Source organism: Pongo pygmaeus, chromosome 7, assembly GCF_028885625.2.
Source record: "Pongo pygmaeus isolate AG05252 chromosome 7, NHGRI_mPonPyg2-v2.0_pri, whole genome shotgun sequence".
NCBI lineage: Eukaryota > Metazoa > Chordata > Mammalia > Primates > Hominidae > Pongo > Pongo pygmaeus.
The window spans coordinates 96951697-96971125 of NC_072380.2; the positions used below are offsets into that span (position 1 = coordinate 96951697).

General features: G+C 35.2%; 1 protein-coding gene across 7 annotated transcripts in view; it reads left to right on the plus strand.

Annotated features, from left to right (window-relative positions):
- Positions 1-19429, plus strand: part of RALYL (RALY RNA binding protein like) — a 722957-nt gene that overhangs the window by 394335 nt on the left and 309193 nt on the right. The window lies entirely within an intron of this gene.

Consider the following 19429-nt stretch of genomic DNA (forward strand, 5'->3'; position numbering starts at 1 on the left):
TCTGTGGGTACATAGTAGGTGTGTATATTTATGGGGTACATGAAATGTTTTGATACAGGCATGCAGTGCATAATAATCACATTATAGAAAATGGAGTATCCATCCCCTCAAATATTTATTTTTTGTGTTACAATCCAATTATACCCTTTTAGTTATTTTTGAATGTACAATTAAGTTATTGAAGTCTATAGTCACCCTGTTGTGCTATCAAATACTAGTGGACATATTTTAATTGGAAAAAATCTGGATGATATAAGAATAGATCATATGGCAGAACATATACAGAGGAACTTACAGAAACAAAGTATCACATTCCCACACCTTTTACCTTTTTAAAATTATTGATATTTAAGGCCAGGCATGGTGGCTTACACCTGTAATCGCAGCACTTTGGGAGGCCGAGGTGGGTGGATCATGCGGTCAAGAGATCGAGACCACCCTGGCCAACATGGTGAAACCCCATCTCTACTAAAAATACAAAAATTAGCCAGGCATGGTGGCGTGCGCCTGTAGTCCCAGCTACTCAGGAGGCTGAGGAAGGAGAATCACTTGAACCCAGGAGGCAGAGGTTGCAGTAAGCCAAGATTGTGCCACTGCACTCCAGCCTGGCAACAGAGCAAGACTCTCTCTTAAAAAAAAAAAAAAAATTGATGATTTAATAGCTATAACATTTTATTTGTTCTTAGTCCTTTAAAAAGTTATGAATATTTAGGTGTGTCTTTTTTATGTTTCTTTTTCACGTTTCTTTTTCCATGAACTAATATTATTTTATAATAAGAAGACATGCAGAAAGAATAGAAACTTTGCTAATGCTTGTATTAAAGATGTGAGATCCCTAAGTTGAGAAAAAAAGAAAATGAAAATAATCACATAGAGATAATAGATCTGCTAAAACATAACTTCTTTCCATCTCTTCATATCTTCTTAGGATCATAAAGAAACTGCTAGTCAGATGATTTTTCTCTTCCACCAAAAGCTTTTTATGAGTGGTTTGCCCTAGAGCAGCCCTGTTCTATGCCATGTTATTCAATATCTAGGGTAATGCAACCCTTGTTTCTGCCTCACTAGCTGTTCAATTATTAATATATTCAGGGTCCTCACTTGACTTGAGACTTTTAGGTCAACCTTCTCCCAGAATATGTGCTTGAGTCCTTATGGTTCTTATGGGTATTTTTTAATAATGGTGATAAATTGCATTAAGTAATTTAGATCTCTCATTTTCTTTTTAAGTGTTAGGTATTGATCTATATGCCATGATGTCAGTCATTCTTTCCCTGAATGCATTAACCTTCTTTCTCTATGTTTGTATCTGATCTGCCTGTCTAGTTTGGAATAAAAGCCCTCTAGGAAAAGTCTAATTCAGTGCTGTGTATATTCTTAAGTCATTGTGTGAGCCCATTAAATGTTTATTAATAAATATAAATTGTCAACATTATTAATATTTATTACTGATTCATAGTAATGATAATAGTATACATGAATTATTATGGGAATCAGATAACTAGATCTAAGTTTTATTTTTGTTAATAAAGGAAGTACAGTTAACGTGTATATACAAATATATAACCATATAATATGTATACATATTCAATAATTATTGTTTTTCATGTTCATATTATAGTAGAAAATGCTTCCTCAGTGACTGTTTTACATTTCATTTAAATATACTTTACTCTTAAACAACATATACAAAATACAACTAAATGTTGTTTGCATTGACATTGTAGTTAATCCCAAAATGCCCTTTTTTTATACATTAACAAATACTCCAAACGTGCTGAGCACTCTGCTACATGTTGGAGACAAAAGGAGAAACAAAAAATGGCCCCTCTCCTCAAGTTGCCCAACATGAAACATACACACAAGTAAATGGGTGCTTGCAGTCCGGGGTGCTGAATGCTGAGACTGGGATCAGGCGTGGAAAGTTCATCCAAGAATTCCTTAAAAAATGTGATGTTTGGCCAGGTGCAGTGGGTCATGCTTGTAATCCCAGTACTTTGGGAGGCCGAGGTAGGCAGATCATGAGGTCAGGAGTGCAAGACCAACCTGACCAACATAGTGAAACCCCATCTCTACTAAAAATACAAAAATTAGCTGGGCGTGGTGGCACACACCTGTAATCCCAGCTACTCAGGAAGCTGATGCAGGAGAATCACTTGAACCCAGGAGGCAGAGGTTGCAGTGAGCCAAGATCATGCCACTGCACTCCAGCCTGGGCAACAGAGTGAGACTCCGTCTCAAAAAAAAAAAAGAAAGAAAAATGTGATTTTCGTGATACTCTCCTGATTTCAGAAAGGCACTGTCCTTGTTAAACACTATCATGTACTAACTAAATGCAAGCTTCGAAAGAGCCTTAGCAGATATTTGGTTTCAATTTTCATGGAAGAAAATGAGAACTTAGAGAAACTTGTGATTAATTTATCCAAAGACATAGAGCAGAAATTTCATTCCAAGTCTGCCAGGCACATCAAGGCTTAAACTCTGGCTGTTTACTAATGACTCTCTATTTAAAGCCTTAAGAATCCAATAAATCAGAAAATGTACTTGGATCTATGTAATAGAAAGTCTTCCGTAATTTCATCTATTAAGGATGTATAATAAACCTACAATTTGAGTGACTGATACTTAATATCCACAGAAGAATAACAACTAATATTCAAATGCTTAGTCTCACAGCTACTACAGTTGAGCTAGTACAGTTGAGTTTGAAAATCATACTAAGCAATGTTTTCCCTTCTCAAAAAACTGCATATTGCAGGTTTCTATATATTCCTAGGGTTAAAGGTGAATCCCATATACTTATTAAATTTTTAAAAAGTCTCATGACCCTAATAATAGTCTAAACTTATTGGAGAAGCATGTTCTTTTCTTCTACTTGAACTAACCATTGCTAAAGCACCATATAATTTTGTGTGTGTGTGATCTCTACATCACTGTTAGAAAATGACTCATTTGGTTCATTTTTTCTGGGTTAAAGAGAAACATGGGTGTCTCAACTGTCCAGGCCTAAAATATTGACTGCTACTGAACGTATCATTAAACACAACATTCAGTAACTTCAGCCCCGGATTTCAGTGGCAGTACTCACACTTAAGAAGCAGAAAAGAACAGACATAGCCCAGTTAAATACAACTAGAACACAGGGTTATCAAACAAACATACATTAAAAGTGGACCTTTTCTTGACACATTCTCGTGGCAAAACTGAGATACAAACTTTTCAGCTAAATGTTGCTGTAGTAGAGTTTATATTAATTTCTAGAATGTCTTGAGGTTGAGAGCTTTTTTGAGGCATAATGGCAAGAGAGTAAGTCCTAGAGAATTATTCAGTTCTTGAGGAATTGATAATTGACTTTAACCTACAGTTCATTATCCCTTTACAATGATCATATTGAGTTTCACATTGCTTTATCTTATGTATTAAATGTTATTTCAAAATATGTTTTCCAAATTGTGTTCCAGTGATATTTGTTCTATAAGATAGCAGTTTACGTAGAAAAATGGAGCAATGTCAAAGAATTCTGGGGAAATCTAAGTTAAACAAAATTAAAAAGTATGTTGTTTTAATAATATTTTATAGAACTTTTCATTCCCCAGAGAAGAGTTATTTTACAGCAGCATTTCTAAACTAATTTGATCAGAAAACCTCTTTTGATTGAAAGCCAAAAATTAACAAATTTTTGGACAAAATACTACAATATGCATAGCATACTGTAGTTACTAACTAAAATTTTAAATTAAATACTTATATGAATTAAAAACATGTAAAATACAAAGAGCTGTTGAATGAGACTTTCCATGTGTCTCAGTTTATTGCTGAAACTCCAAAACTGAGAACATCAGATTATGAGTAGCCCACATTCTACTAAGGATGGCCAGACACATTCACAATAACTGAGTACATGACGACATGACAATAGGTATGCTCAGCAATTTTTAGCCTTCCTCGAGCCCCTATAATAGAAGGCCAAAAATTCAAAAGAACGGTAGCAGAGTGCTGTGGAAGTAAAGTTGTCAGCCTCCTAAAGAGTATGATGGCATTTCATATTTCCTACCCACACACTCCACACATAGGAGGTAACCTCTGCTCCCTCCCCTAACCCAAGAGAAACATGGACAGAACTTTGGGGTCTGCTTGAAGGTCCAGAGTGGCATCATTCTCCTCAGCTGGTGAAGTACTGGGCTGTAGAAATGTGTAGGACCAGTATGTGCATTTCAGAGGAGTTAAGCAAGATAATTTTTGAGATAGCCTCACCTAGGTTGTTAAATTAAGGAATGTACATGGACATTTGATTGCCTTGTCTCCTTTTTGCCAAGCTGTGAGCTGTTATGGTAAAACAGCTTTCCTTATGCCATGATAAGGAAAGAAATCTGTGTTTCTGCATTTTCAGATTATGTGATGGCTCACTCAGGGGGCCTACCTAATAAGGCAGAAAGAAGCCATAAGGTATGCCACTGGAAATAGTTGCCAGGGTGGGAGGTGTGTTCGGGTATATATGATGCACTTAGGAAACGGCAGTACTATTTATGTGAGGTGTGTAACAGAGCAATGTTCTCTGAAGAAATCACAAATGTGACTCACAAAAAAGCCAGTGTTTCCAGATGTGCCATGGTGGAGGGTGTAATGCTCAGCCGGTATTAATGCCAAGTGAGAATTATAGCAGAATTAGTACATAAGACTTTTGATGTCTACCTGAAATTCCTCTTCCACTGCATTGACCCTGGAAAAACCAAAAGAAACAAAGAGGTGGAAGGAGAGCTAAAGACTGAGCCAAATTCCCTCCCACTGGGAGTACCAGAACCACAGCTCAGACCTCAAATGGAGGGAAAGGAACAGCAGTTAACTGAATGTAAATGTGAATATTAAATGTCCCCAAGACTGGAGTTATTCATAACGAAGAGAGGTGTTTTTTGTTTTGTTTTTTATTCTTTCCCCTCTCTCCCAGCATAGGACTTGTTTTAAACACCAATAGTGATTATGAAACTACAGGATCTCAATGTGATGTCTTCCAAGGATCTGAAAGGGATTCCCAAAAGAAAATCTTAAACATATGGATAGGAGAAAAATGTAGCTTTTTTCTTACTGTATCCTATTAGATTCAGCCTGTCCAGTAAGCCAGTTACAGAGATCATGTTTAATTTCCAGGTAATTAACTTTATGTTGAATTACCAAATTATTGTATTAATAGATTAAAACAATACAAATTTACTAACTTACTGTGAGATTAATTACATGAAAACCATTGAAGTATCATATATTTCATACATATAATTTATAGCTTATGAAATATTAAAGAACATAATTCACTGTGAAAAATATATTTTAGAACTTCAGGTTATGTATCAGGAAAATACTTTTAAATAGCTAATATTATATTTTATTATCTTAATTCATAGCTAAAGTCCAATTATATTAATTATTTTCAGCTGATCCTATCTGGTAACATCAGAACCAGAAGGCAAATGCCAACCTAAATTAACTCTCTGTGTCACATTTTAAGAGAAGAGCAGTAAGAATGCTAAAAGCAGAAAAGAAACATATGAATGTGAAATAAACTCAGACACTCTGTTGTTTAAAATTATTAAAAAGTCACATATAATATTTCTATATCATGTAGCTTGTGGCAAAGACATCAGTCATCACATTATCTGTACATTGAACATGATAAATTGATTGTGTTCTAATGAGAGGATCTAATTACTCAGAGAAATGAAGAGGGCATATGAAAGCTTTTTAGCTCCAATAGCCATATATTATCATTGATAACACTGAATCTGGTATGGTTTAATTCCTTTGTTCTGTACATTTTGGAAGACATAATCTTCCTAATTCATTTCTTTAAAGAGGCATCAGATCATCAATTTATCAGACTCCTAAAAATAGCAAAAGGAAATATCACAGGAATATGAAATCTATGCAATGGTCATCAGAGGTTTTGTACTTGGGTTCCACCCCGCCCATGCCAGGCTTTGCTAAACTTCCGCAGGTAGCAAACTAAAGCTTCCACATAATTATTGTTTCAAAATATAATTGTAAAACTTATTCAGTAATTTCTACAGGATATCTCACGATCATAAAATTATGTTGGAACTCTTCTATAGTCACAAAGTAGAATCAAGATTCAGAATTATCTCAACAGTGTGTCACTCAAGGTCAAAATAAGCAAGAAGAAATATAATAGCAGAACTGAAAACTTGCGTATTTGAGTTTCAATGATCATTTGTTCAAATGTAGCATAAGGAGACATAAGGTGTGAAATGAGTGGCTGAATGAGCTCATTCTCAGTTGAGAATGAAAATATTGCACACTTGAAGGACGCTCATGTGGAAGGAGGATTAGATCTACAGGCAGGTGAACCTATGGAATTTACCACTGGACAGTTTTTAATTCAGGAAATAGCATGTTAACAACCAAAGCTATCAAATAATGGAATTGACTGCTTTGTAAGGGGGTGCGTTTTCTTCCTGGTGTCCTTGGATACTACCAAGCAATAACTGTATAACTATGTCGGGAAAGTTGATTATATAAAAAACATTTCTGCAGTCAAACCTGGAAGTAATGATTATATGACTTCTAAGCTGTCTCCTCTGACTTTAAGACTTCCAGCTTGTGTTTTTTTTTTCACTTCTGTAACCTTTCAACTCTCTCACTGGTATTTATATTCTGTCTTATTAATTATAGGCGTATTTGCACATGTCTTTAGTTCCTTTATAGATGTTTTTCTATATAACAAATTTTATAAGATAAGTAACTGCATTGTTTTTATATTCTCTTTTGTGGAGAGTGTAGAAGCCTTCGACTTAGAAGCATTCCAAAAGTATTTGAGTGTATGGTGAAATTAATACAGGATAGTATTTTTTAAAATAGCATATAAGAGAAATATTTATTATAGTATTAAAATAACATTTTCATGAGTTATCTTTCAAAAACTGTGAAGAGTCTGAGTTTTTACCCAACTGGCATGTTAACAAGGTAACGTAAGTCAGTTTTATGGATGCTGATTGAATACCTGAGACTTCAGGGTCAGAAGCTACCATCAGAAGTTTCATGGATGTTAACAGAAGACTCAAGACTCCTGAGATAAAGAAAAATGACTTTATTATTTATAATACAGCAAAAAGCATAGACATCAGCATGTTTGGGTCGCTTCCCCTTGCCACCAGATCTCAGGGGTAAGATGCAGATGGGCCCGGATAGTGCTAACACACCCAGTAGGTTGCATTACAGAAGATAAACCTAAGTTTGCATAAGGAACCCAATTTTTAAATAACGGATAGTAAGCACACTTTCCCTCTTCTCCAAGGGAGAAAATATCTATTATCCTAGGCTGTTTGTTATACCAATATCCTTGGAAAGATGGTCCAAAACAAAATTAGGTCATTGCCTTTCTCACAAGACATGCAGAAACATGAGAGAGCCATGGCTAATCGTCTCCCAATATCACTCATAAAATACTTCTACATCGTGAACTGAAGAGGGCAGGACTTGAGCCAGACCTGGTGTATGACTGTGTGATGATGATGGGGAAAAAGAAAGAACATGGAAAAGCAAATGAAATTCACAGATTCAGTGTGTCAAAGTGACTTTGAAACTATAATCTACCTTTAGTTAAATAATCTGTGTCTGGAATTGGCATTGGCTATATAATGATATCTATGATATTTGTGGCTTTTATTTGTTGATAGGACACCTCTGATTCCATCTTTACCATAGCTCTTTTCTTTTTGTTGTTCATTGTTAATTTTGTACTATAGCTCTTTAATATTTTATTGTTTCTATGTGCCCCACACATGAGCAGCTAACCAGTGCATTTTGGGTTTTTTTTGGCCAGGCGATTCTAACCAGGATGGGTGACTTAACAGAAAAAGAAAGGCAAGGAAAATCTACATAACCCATAAAACCCAATTTCCAAAAGGCCAGGTCCTCTATTTAACATTCTCATAACTTGCTCGGTTTCCATACCGCAGAGAATAGCAATTCTATTTGAAAACCATAAGGAAATGATAGCAGATATTATCAGGAATATATACAGGGACAGGACCCTTTTTTACTTTAAATGTTTTAAAGATAATAAGTTTCCTTTCAAAAATAACTGTGCTCACTCTCTTCAGGAATAACCAAAGCTTTCATTTTCTTTGCTTGCTTTCTTTTTTATTTTTGCCGTCTGTTGAAAGGCAAGACTTGTAGATTGATACAGATCTGTCTATATAAGATATCCAAAATATGTAGATTAAATTTCCTTAAACTCTGTGGAAGTTTCTGCTATAATTACTAATTTTAATCTCACCAAATCCGTTGTTATCATTAACACCAAACACTATTTATAAAGCGCTTAATTGAATGTGGGCCTGTGAATACTATTGAGCAAAGCTAATTAATGCATGCCAAAATTAAGTAGGCTATTATAATGGGACACATATCCCACAATAGTACATGGAACAGAGGAAATATCCACCAATTTATGGTTAAACCAAGAAGACTGGGTTTATAAGCACAAAGCATAAAAATGAAAAGTTTCAGAAAATGTTTCAGTAACTATGAAAATAAATGAATATCATATTTTCTTTATTAAATTTATTAGTTCTGCCTTCATTACTCTCAAATTTGCACACAAGGATAAGGATATTGCCCAGTAATAGATAAAGAAATCTCATCTAATATACGCATATTTAGCTTGAAGGTTGTTTGAGAATCAAATCACTAAGACAGGCTTCTTTGGGTGAATGTACTGACTGCCCTGGTGAACTCCAAAAGTATATTAGAGCACCAGCATTAGACTCTGTATTACATTATGACATATGACTGCTTTTTTCACATCACCTACTTATAGTGCATTTCTGAGTACATTAGTTTGGATCTTATCTTTTTAATCTTTGTATATGGTGAGAGGTAGGGGTCCAAATTCATTCTTTCTGCTTGTATAGTCCCTTCTTCACCAACAACCTACTTTAAGCTCTCCCCTGTATGTCTGATCTTCCCTATCTTGTGAGTTCTATTCACTCATAATTTGTGATTTCTTATAGTTTCTGCAGTTCAGGCTTTCAGCTCTTCCATATTGTCTGTGTTCTTCTTAAGCCTTCTTAGCTTCTGTTCTGTCAACTAATAAACTTTCCTCATGCATCGCCAATCTTCAATTTAGAGTCCTGAATAAAAAAATCTGGCTGACACTAAACACTGCGATCTCTATTTGGGAAGAATTTTCAAAAAGATCTCTAGTGGCTTATCAATTGGCTTTTGTCCAGTAGGACACAGGCTTTTTGCATTTAACCTCCAACAGGGTATCATATGAAATAGAATGGGATACTTATAATATGTAGCCATGTGCCTTCTTACAAAGTAGAAGACTTTATGAAGGTAAGCCTTAGCTATGTCAGGCATTTGTGGTTTTAAGAGTCCAGTGTAAATCTCTGTACATAGGCCATTTATAATTTCACAGATTGTATCTTTTATCTCCAAGTTGATTCATTTAAAGCAGAGGTCTGAATAGTTTCTTCATTCTTCACCTTAGACCTAAAGGAACACTGCGTATATTCCTTTGGTACGAGATAAAACTCCTTTGCAAAGTGAACAATTACCTCCATAACTGCCTAAACTCAGGTCTAGTCTCTCTTTTGTCCAGATTTAACACACCCTTACATGCACTGCCTTTCCTGAGAACCTTTCCATCCACTTGTTTACAATCATCTTCTTTGTAGCTTTGCCTCATGGACATCTATTTCTTCACTGCCTCACTCATAGTAGCATTTGTGTCCACTTTAATGCTTCTTGTAGCTTTTTCCACATCAGCTTCCACCATGTTTTCTGTCCTACTGGTCTCAACATTTTCTATTTAGCCTCCTTTACCTGCATTTCTCTACCTAAATCCTCATTCAGTTCGTATTTCTGGCTTCTAATTTCCCAACCCACTTTAAGTATTACTGTCCATCAACCCCAATGCCTAAAAAGCATTAACATCTCTGAAATATTTATTTTCACTTAATAGTGTAGTTCGCTTTGAGGAAATAAAAGTCACAGTGCAGTCTACAATAAATTAGACAAAATAGGATAATATAAGCAATATAATCATGTTGCCTAGCACACAAGGTATTAAAAACAACTTATAATTTATTAAATTATTGTTCATAAGACAGAAATGTTCTTCCTTTTTTGATCCAAAGTGAGAACTTTTTAAGGGCTTATTTTATAAACAAGATTGTGCTGAAATTCATATATAGATAAAAATGAACATTGTTACTAACAATTTCAGTATTCAGCATATTTATATTGTTATTAATAAGATTGGGAGCAGAGAGCTAAAACATTTTACTTTGCCTTAAAAAATGCAAGCAATTATCAGCCTGACCATTTTAATATAAAAAAAGTTTATATTATAGTATAATAAATTATTACTCAATCTGCCACAATCATTACTTTAGTTAAAACCGAATGTACTTGCGGCTAGCGTAGGAAAGGAGACACTTTCATGTTAACATGAATTTTTTTAACCTAAATTATTCCAGCCTATGATCCTAGATCTGAATCTTCAAAGAAAACTGATTTATTTCATTAAATGGAATATTTTAACCAGAGAAGTCTATCAAGTTGGGGTTTCAACCTGAATGAACCTTTTCCATTTAGAAAATTGATCTTCCAGTCACACTTTTATTAACCTTGAGCTTTTAGAGCATGGTTGCTTTTAAAGACAGAGAGATCATCTCCAGTAACATCTTACATCATTGACAGGTTGGAGTATGGATATTAGAGCAAACTAAGTTTGTGATATATAACCACCCACACACAGGCAAAATGAACAAGGCATATATTTAAATACGCAAGCTAGACAACATGCAGAGCAGTGAGTAAGGAGTAAATACTGAGTCACCCTTAGAACATAATATATATTGGTAACTAAAAAGGTGGGCATGGGGCAGGAACTCCATAAAAATGATAATTCTGCCATGATGTCTTTTATTTACCAAATTACATCTCCAAATACATTGCTGTACCATCTATATAAAGAATTAAAAATGTCATTGAACACAATTACTTGTGTTGCCTATTGACTCATTAAGAGAAGAGCATTGTTGGAATGTGATTTACTTGGATTAACAGTGGTCCCTAGAATTAATTGGGCACAGAGTGAATATCTCAAAATGAACAGCTCACAAAGTACTGGAATATTTATCAGAGAACTAAATGACTGATGTACAATGAGGCTACTTGGTAGAGTATCTACAGGGTAGGTTTGGAGCCCCAAAAAACAAGATTTGAATTCTGGCAGCAGCACTTAAAGCCATGTGCCATTGGGTAACTTTAAAGCGCCTTTAGTTTTTAAAAGTGTGAATAACAGGCACTTTTAAGAATCTTAATGTTAAACAAAATGTTTGAAACTGTGCTTTCAAAAAAGGAGGCCCTCTACAAATAGATAGCAATAAAATATGAAACATAACTGACAAGGGTCATAGAAAATCCATTTTCTAGCAACATTATTTTTTCCTCTCTAGAAAATCACGGAGAGTGAAGTTAAAACCATAAGTTTTTTTTTTTTTTTTTTTTGGCATCTAAGAAATCAGAGCAAATGGGATTTGTAGTATGAGCCTGATCATTAAGGCGTGCATCTCCATAATGGAGGAAGACCACATGCTCATGGGAACAACAGGCAGGATCCTGAGCAAGCATAAGTCCTTCCAGAGGGCAAGGTGAGAGAAACTCGCATATCTTCTCAAACCACTCATTCTTTCCTTTCTAAGCACCAAATTTCAGGTGACACACACATTCTTTAGGCATGATATGAGATTTGCTCAGCTAAGAATTTCTTAGATATTCTATGAGTTTACTATCAAATGGACAAGAAATCAACTACATAAATTGTGACACCTAAGTCACAATTCTGTTTACTTGAGCTCAGTGTAAATTTTAAGAAGATGTCACGTTTTTGGTTCTACATAAATATACTGACACTTTCAATCAAGTCATTATTGGTGTGTCCCCTTGCCCATTTGTCCAAAATACTGCTGTTGGCAGTTTTGTGTTGCTTTGTATTCCCATCACTTTCTGTACTTCAATTGGTCCATATTTTAGCTCTTCAATTGTGTGGGTTTTTTCTCAGCAACTGCCATATTTGAAAACCATATCTCTCTTCTGTCTCTCAAAGACTTATTATGTATGCTTCTCTGACACCTGGCTTTAAATTTTCAGGAAATACTGGACAGGAACCATCAGTTTTTCAGGGTTAAGAGAAACTATCTTGTCCAGCAAAGAATCCCTTCTTTTTCTTTTGTTAAGCTAAGCCTCTTGCTGAGAAATTCTAATTTAAGAAGCCTAATTTGCTGCTCTTAGCTGTTTGATTGCTTCTGGTTCCCCTGTGATGAGTCTGTGGAAACAAGGGCCACAGTGAAGCCAACCCAACCCAAACTACAGAAGTGAGTTACTTTTCTCAGTGTCTGTGGTTTGGCTTCAAGCTCCTGTTAGACACCTGCGGAAAATTTTTCCCGGTCTCAACTCTCCTGGATAATTCTGAATCAGCTAATTAGGTGACTAGAGAGGTAGCAAATTCCCGGGTTTACAAGCACTTTTTTCTTTCATTGATTTTCTTTGATTTGTTCTTGCTCTAACTTCTTTCCTTCTATCCTGGGACTTGATTTGTATATAGCAAATATGAGAACTCTTACTGATATCAATAGAGCAGAAAGGGGGAGGCTGGTAGAGTCTCCCTGTTACTTAAAGAAGCAGGATGAGGGTTTAGTGACCAAAAAAATATGACAGTTGATAGAAAACAAGAGGCTACAGATTCAACAGAATTTATGCTTTAATAAGAAAACGAACCTTTTAAAAGCTAGCTTTTTCTGAGGTAGGAAAATCTAAAATAATGCAAGTCATCTGACTAAGACAGTGAAGTTTCTTCACTTCTCACAAAAGCAAGAACAGGCAGAAGTTTTTCTAAAGTAATGAAACATAGTCCAGTGGAATAAGTCCTTTATCACCGTGGTGCTTAGTTTCCTCAAAATTCTCTGAATCTATCATTGTATGATTTAAGGTCCTAAACCAGACCTTCTTCCCCAATTCTCTATGATATTTTGTGGCATCACCATCTACATAGTCATTTACTCCGGAAAACTTACATAGATTTTGTGATTCCTCCCTTGTGCTCACCTCTTAATTATCAAATTCTGTTTTATTGTCCAAACTTGCTTGATTTTTCTCCCTCCTTTCAAGCTTTACTCCCAATATCCTTGTTCAGCCTCACATGAGTCCTATACTGAGTGACTGAAATAGCACTTTAATAGGTTTCTATCACTCCAGTCTTGTCTCCTTCAAATCCATGCTCCATGGATTTCACCCTAATGTTGTATCTAAAGTAGGGGTCAGCAAACTATAGCTTACAGGACATATCTGGGCTTCTGTCCACTTTTGTATGGTCCATAAACCAAAAAAAAAAAAAGTTTTCTTCATTTTTAATGGTTTCAAAAATCAAAGAAGAGTAATATTTTGTGACACATCAAAATGGCAAGAAATTTAAATTTCAGTGTCCATAAATAAAGGTTTATTGAAACACAGCCATACTCATTTGTTTATGTCCTGTTCATGGGTGTTTTGTGCTATAACAGCAGAATTCAATAGTTGCAACAGATATCATAGAATCCATGAAGTTTAAAATATTTAATATCTGTCTCTTTACAGAGAAAGTTTGTTGATCCCTGCTCTTAAGCACAAAGACTATTGCATCATTTCTCGAATCAAAATATTTTAGTGATATTCTGTCACCTGCAGGAGAAACTCAGCCTCCTGAGCATGACATACAAACCTCTGCTATCTGAGCCCTATTCTCTCCAGCCTCACCCTTGTTTATACTGTTACCTTGCACTAGACTGTTCTGCCCTGCCTTGGTTCCTATGCTTATCTTCCTGGAAAGCCTTACTCCTCCCTCTTTATCATGTTAACTTTCGCATTACTTATTTATTTTTAGGGGCAGTGTCTTGCTCTCTCACCCAAGCTGCGTTACAGTGGTGCAGTCATAACTCTCACTGCAGCCTTGAACTCCTGAGCTCAAGCAATCCTCCTGCCTTAGCCTCCCACTACAGATGTGCACAATCATGCCCAGCTTGTACTACAGGTGTGCACCACCACGCCCAGCTCTGTCTCTCATTTCTGTAGAAGGAGTATTGAGATCATCTCCTCCAGGGAAACTCTGTAGACCTCCATGTAGAATAATAAGTCCTCCCTGACTTCTCTTGTCCTACATACCACATTATTTTATGAATATCGATTTGTGCTTGTGTCTAAACTGCGAGCTCTGGATTTTGAGCCCATCAATACTTGGAAAAGGATCTCATTTTTTTTTTAATCCTCAGCGAATATCATTGTCTCACACTTAATAGTGGCTCAATCAGTGTTTGTTGAATAAATTAAAATGTCTGATATATATGTCAACTAACAATAGTCTTTTAGGTTTAAAGAGGACTTTACATAATGTTATAAACAGTATCATCTGATAACAAAAATGTAGCATTAAAATTATTTGTAAACATTTCTAATCTTTTCTACTATGAATAATGCTACAGTAAATACGGGACTGCAGGTATCTCTTCAACATTTTGATTTTCTTTTCTTTGGAAAAATATCCAGCTGGATCATATGGTATTTCTGTTTCTAGTTTTTGGAGAAACCTCCATACTGTTTTCAATAGTGGTTCTCTCTCCACGTTCTAGCTAGCATTTGTTACTTTTTGTCTTTTTTATCACAGCCATTCTAATTGTGATGAGATGACATTTCATTGTGGTTTTGATTTGTATTTCGCTGATGATTAGTGATGCGGAACATTCAATTTTGGTATGTCATTACAAAATATCTGATTTTCAGTTTAGGGACACTGTAGCAAAAACATATAACCTTAAGATTATTTAGATGTAAAAATAAATTGCTCTCATAGGGCTGGATAACACATTTCATAAACATTTAAACAACTCAGCTTTCCATTTTCTTTATTATCATGTATCACTGACCACTAAAAATTTCCTATATGTGCTATGATTATAGAATGAATAAAAACCTCATACATGTGAAATATTTTATCTATTTAATATTAGCTAGAAGAAAATATTTAGCATAGTTTAATTTAGCATTAATGTATCATAGCATCACTTTGTACTTCTTAAGTATATATATACAATTATAATTTGTCAATATGCAATAAAATAAAAATTCAAGATAATACTTCGTATTTATTTTGTAAGTCAAAAAACAATATAACAAAATAGGCTTCTTCCTCCCATAGAAGTTAGTAGAATAACTATAGCAAACATATCACTAATTAAACATTAGTGAAATGTCATTTTTAAAGAATCTAAGGCAATATATATCTATTGAGCTTCCTACCATGGTTAAAACCTACTGTTAATTATTGGGATATTCGAAGGATTTACTCCCTTTGATCTTGTTAACGAGAAAAAAAATATTTAATGCTTTAAGTGTTTTATCATTCATTCTTTTCACCCTCTCCCTCAACAACAACAACAAATATTTGGACTGATTCAATTGCATTTGTAAATGTATGTGTATGTGTTTCTTAAACAAAGGAAATTTTATTTTAGCTATACACTTTTTAGATCTCTTTTTCTTCAAACTAATTGTTCCAAAAAGAACATTTTGCTTTTGTTATTTGCGGAGGGATGTGAGAAACTTGTTCAGGGGTTAGCAGGAGGTGTGTTTTTTTTCTCTTCTGCCATTATCTGTAAAACTATGAACTCTCATGACCTAGCCTAATCTGATGATGGGTCACTTTCTGTTTTGAATCTAATTTTTATGTTGCCAATCTTTGCCAAACTGATGGGTAATATCCTAAGCACATACACCTATAGATTTTCACAGTGCTGTCTGTCAATCTTTGACTTATTTCATCCCAAAACTTTTAACATGGGAACTTGCTGTTATTATTTTTGCTTTAATATTGGTTTTACTATTTTGCTTTTTCCCTTCTAATACAGAATAGTGTAATGTTTAATTACATTCCGTCCCCTAAGCAGGACTCATCCTCAGTTCATCAAATATAGTCCTTTTCTTTTTTTAATCATGTGAAATTAGAACACCTCTCCAAGGGCTAAGGTGAAGCATTTGGTTCTTTATATATAAATACAGACAAATCACTGATTGTGAGCTATTTTCTGACATTTTTGGTTTATGCTAGACTCTTTCTCTTGGCTGGACTTATTTAGTTTATCTTGTGACTGTCCACTTTCTGTTATTTGCCTGCTGAGTGCACATTTTTGCTTTTGCAGCCTGTGTAGAAAGGTCTGCACTTTAAAAAGTTAATAGGTAAAGGGAGGTTGGTATTTGAGGCAAAATGTTTTCCTAGGAGGATCCTCATAGCTGACATTTGCTTTCCTTCTAGATCTCACAGACTGAAATTGCAGGCCTTTGGGACTCTGTGCACAGCCCATCTGTTAGAGCAAAGCTATGCCAAGCTGATCTGGATATGACTGAGAGGAATGAGGAGGGGATTTAAAAAAATTACTTTTATAGTCATTTTCTTTTTCTTTAAATACAAGGCCACATTGTTAGGATGAACTTGATTCTGCCATCCAAGGCAAACTGACAGCGTGGTATTAGAAATAAACAACAAACAGAACCTGCTGAAATGTCGGGTTATATTGGAAAGGTGTCAGGTTTCATGTCATATGTGTTTCTGTTCAACGATTTGCATCATGATGCTATTGGTTATCAACAATAACTGAATTAAGTTAAACAATATGTTCAGGAAACATTTAGTAAGTGCCTATAATGTATAAACTATGTGGAAAATCATAGATAGGCAAAGATATCTGAGATGTGGTTCCTTCTTTCAAGAAGTTTGCAAATGGGATAGCAGAGCACAGATGTATCCAGAGAATAAAATAAATGCCATTTAATATGCACAAATAGCATTGTTTTAATATTGATGCCACTTATATCTTAGTACTGTGGATAAGCAATTCACTAAAGTGTGTTATGTATGACCTACATTTAATCTTATAACAAGTTATGTCCATTTTAAAAGGGAGGAGATGAGATGCAGACAAGTTATGGCCCCAGATATGAGAGGTCATCAGGAGGATAATGCTTTATCTCAAAACCTATGTTTACCAAAAAGCTACAATGCCTAGGGAAAGCAAAGACAGAGAAAGGGAAAATCAAAAATGTACTTAATAGTGGGGCAGATGCCTGCCTCTATGAGAAATTACCTAGAAACTAAACATCCACTTTCCCGGCTTTCCTGGGACAGTGGCCTTGGAAGAGTTTCTGCCGGGAAGCCTACTAATGGGATTTAAATGAGGTCAGATGAAGCTGGTTTTGCTCTGCTTCACCTAATTCCATCTTCCTGCCTTTGAACACAGATGCAATGGCCACAGCTGCTGCCACCATCTTGCAACATGAGAAAAAAAAAAGAGAATTCCATGCATAGACCTTGGCTCAGTTGAGTTGTGAACATAGCATAGCCACCAGCTGTCTTCCTTCATGTTTATTGTTAAGAGAAAAAAAAACTACACCCCTGTTGGTTTAAGACATTGGAAAATCAGATTTTCTGTTATTTGAAGCTTAATGGAAACTTAAATAACAAAATCTATCTTTAAACTAAACTATTGAGGCTATGATGCTATTGTATTCTTCCTCCTTTTCAACATTTTAGCTTCCTTGATTTCTATAACTCCACTTACTTTCGGTTTTGGAATAACCGTCTAGTTAGTCACACTTTATTTTCTCTGTAGACTGTTCATTCACTTCCTACCTCTTAACGCTATTTCCCAAAGTTCCCTTCTTGTCTCGTAATTTTCTCACTGCCTTCAGCATTTGCACTGCATACTCTTTCTTTGTGACCTCATCCTTCTCCTAGTTGTTAAAGAGGCATGTAGTGTTGCCATAAAAGTGCCTTAACCATGACATCGTATGCAGTGACTTCCCAACCTGTATTTCTAGATCTTTCCCTTGAGCTCCAGACTGAAACATATCCAGTAATCACATCAAATTCAAAATATCCAATAACTGTTTTTCATCTTTCCCTGCAAATCTTGTTTTCTAATCTACTCAGTTGCCCAGGTCAGAAATCTATAAGTCATTTTGGACTTCTCTAGATTGTCTTTTTATTTCTAGTCAGACACCACATTCTGTCCAATTGTAATAACCCTTGACTCTATTTATTCCATCTTTATAGCCACTAACTTAGCCTAAGCTTTTGCAGTATTTCTCATCTGAATTACTGCAGTCAGACCCTTAATGGATCTCCCTCCCTCAGTTCTCTCATTCCAGTCAATTCCCCTACATTCTTATGAGAGTGATTTTCCTTAATAGAAACGTATTGGAGGCATTTGTCCACTGAGATCCTTCAAGGATTTTTCCAGAGTTTTAAAGATTTAGTGCAAACGTTTAGCATGGCATTTCCTGACCTTGGTTTAGTTATCTAATCTCTTCTGTATCTATCCTATCACTTGCATTCATTTCCATTTATCCAGTTAATAAATAGCTATTGAGCAAATGATATGTATGAAAACCAGGCTAACTGACTGCTGGGGCTACAGACTTTGTCCTGGCCCTCGCTGAACTTACTGTCAAGTAGGAGAGACAGATAATAAAGTCAGCAAAATAAGATCAGCCTGTGATTAGTAAAATAAAGAAAATAGATTTCTGTCATTGAGAATAATGGTGGGAGAGAGTGCTTTATATTACATCATCTGTGAAGGTCTCTCTGAAAACGTAATATTTAAGCTGAGGCTTGAAGGATGAGGACTTAGCAATGTGAAGTGTTGAGGATTGAAATGTCCTAGGCATAAAGAACAGAAAAATAAAGAATATAAATTTAGATATATTACCACTGAACTGTACACCTAAAAATGATAAAGATGGTAAATTTTATATGTGTATTGTACCTCCAAAAAAAGAACAGCAATTATAAATGTCATGAAGAGGTAAAGAATCTGGAAGTTTCTAGAAATGATCAGGCCAGTGGGGTAGGAGAATAAGGAATGAGAAAGGTGGTGTTAAAATGAACTGTTTGTAATTCTTAATTCCCCCAAAACATGACACACTGACTATTGCTTCTTGCTTATATGAGCTTGCTATTATTATTGTTGTTGTTATTGTTACTTCATTATAATTAATATTACCTAAAAAGCTTCCTCCTTTTGTCTTTGTCAGGTTAAATGTTACTCTACTTTTAAATTCCTTTGGGATTTAAATGGATGAATGAATGAACAATTGACATTGTACTATTATTATTACTGTAAATAATTGAGAAAATATTAAAAGAGTCAGAAAAAGGGAGTGGGAAAAAAGGCCTCTGATGTAGGTGTGAGATTTCACTTGGCTTCACAGTCACACCGTGAGGCTTACCTCCTGCCCACTGTAGACAAGAGGCAGGAGAAGTGAAGTAACACATTCACATTGGCACATGAGTAAGTGAAAGAGCTAGATAATGGCTCCC